Here is a 1,811-nt window from a genome sequence, read left to right on the forward strand (position 1 = left end):
GTCACAAACAAGAATCAGCAAAAGAAGAGACCATTCATATTTACATGTTAAAGCTAAAGGACACATTTACATGTTTATGATATCTGTTAGCATTGTGAAAGTAATTGGTATATTATACCACATCTGAAGTAAAGGCATAAATCTTCATTAATGTTTGAGCAGACTGTAACTTCCTTAAGAATAATAAAATTTCCTCCCATATCTGCTTTCCTCTTAGTTTAAAACTATAGTTTCTAAAACTCAAGGCATTTTATAAAGAGAAAAGAGACTTAAAAGGGTTTCAAGCCTGAGAACTTCACCTTTAAATTGGAGATGTCGGTATTCAGGCTCATCCAATCTTTACTTTCATTTGGTGATCTGATCTAAATCTTTTGGGTTCTTGCTTAGGACAGCACCTGTTTCTAGCCTGGAAAAATTAGATGAATCTTGGCTCCAAAATGTTACCTTCCCATTGTCTAGGATCAGATAATTAAAAGATTGTGTATATTCTAAGATCTCAGTTCTATCTAATTCTTCAATTACAAAATAATGAGCATTCAGAATGTCAAAGGACCACCAACGTTTTTCAAGGAATCGAGGAGAAGGCTAGCAAGGGCTAGTCTGGGTGAACTAAAGAATTTGCTTCTGGGTGTTTGGTAGAGCTCATTTTATATCTTTTTTTAAAAAAAAAAAACAGTTGAATGTGGCAGAGAGCACTATCAACTCCAGTCATAGAGGCAAGCTCTACTGGTGTCAGCGAAAGTCCTGCCATTAATATAGCACACTTCCGACACTCAGAAGTTCATCAGCCAAGACTTATATCTTTTTTTATTGGTCCTCCATATCCCGCGTAAGTCAAACCCAACCAAAAGAAAAAGTGTAATTTTATGGGGGGAAAAAGTGACACTGATTATAAAGATTGCTCTTCGAGAGAGAGAGAGAGAGACCTGGGGGACACTTAGAATTTTGCAAGTAAAATATGATCATGTAATTTCAGATAGGCATAAATACATTTAATTAAGATAAGTGGAATGCTAACCGCTCTAAAGTATTCTGAATTCCATTGGTCTATTTGGGTGTATGGGGAACTCTTTTTGGAACTCAATCTACTTCTAGGTGAGAATGTCTGTTGTACTGACTAAGATGATGGGTGATCTGCTCCCTTCCTGCTCCATGGAATGAGGCAGTTCCTTATCTTTGATTTCTGCAAACAGGCTGCAGGGTTTTCATGGCATCTATTCTATGCTTTCTTCAGAGAGGATGTAAATCTTCCTGAAGGAACAAGAATCATCTTTTAAAGCCTTGCACTTAGCTACAGACTGATTCAAGCAGAGACAGTAACTCCCTTACCAGTGATCCTTAATTTTGACTTAGAGATTCTGGCTTTACAGGAGACATTTCTGTGTCTGTGTGCAGCCAGTTCCAGGCTTCCCTGATGAGACTGATAGAAAAGGCATTGACTTGCATCAATTGTGATGATAGGTTTTATGACTGGACTGAGATCAGAAATTCATTTTACAGACCACTGAACAATTTCTAAATGCCTGCTCACCTCAGTTTCTTAGTATTCATTAATAATTTTAGTCCTGGGGTGGATTTTATGAATATACTGGTCAAATGCCACAAGATTGAAAATATTAATTATTGGGGAAAAAAGAATGATTTTGCTTTAATATATGATCTTATTGTCCCCTAAATTTTATTTTCAATTTGTTGTGGAATCTCTTCTAAATCCATAAAAGCAACTAATTTAATATATTAACACTCTCACTACCATTTTAAATTGAGGACCTTATAATGGATTAAATAGAATAAAAATTAATGGTCCATAT

At 35.6% G+C, this 1,811-nt stretch overlaps 1 non-coding gene across 1 annotated transcript; it reads right to left on the bottom strand.

Moving 5' to 3' along the window:
- Positions 1-678: 678 nt before the first annotated feature.
- Positions 679-839, bottom strand: LOC139007836 (small nucleolar RNA SNORA62/SNORA6 family). The gene has a single exon (XR_011470984.1). It is a non-coding gene; the product is annotated as a small nucleolar RNA SNORA62/SNORA6 family (small nucleolar RNA).
- Positions 840-1,811: the final 972 nt, after the last annotated feature.

This window comes from Myotis yumanensis, unplaced genomic scaffold, assembly GCF_028538775.1.
Source record: "Myotis yumanensis isolate MYYU_CA2020_CCGP unplaced genomic scaffold, mMyoYum1.0.hap1 SCAF_3, whole genome shotgun sequence".
Taxonomy (NCBI): domain Eukaryota; kingdom Metazoa; phylum Chordata; class Mammalia; order Chiroptera; family Vespertilionidae; genus Myotis; species Myotis yumanensis.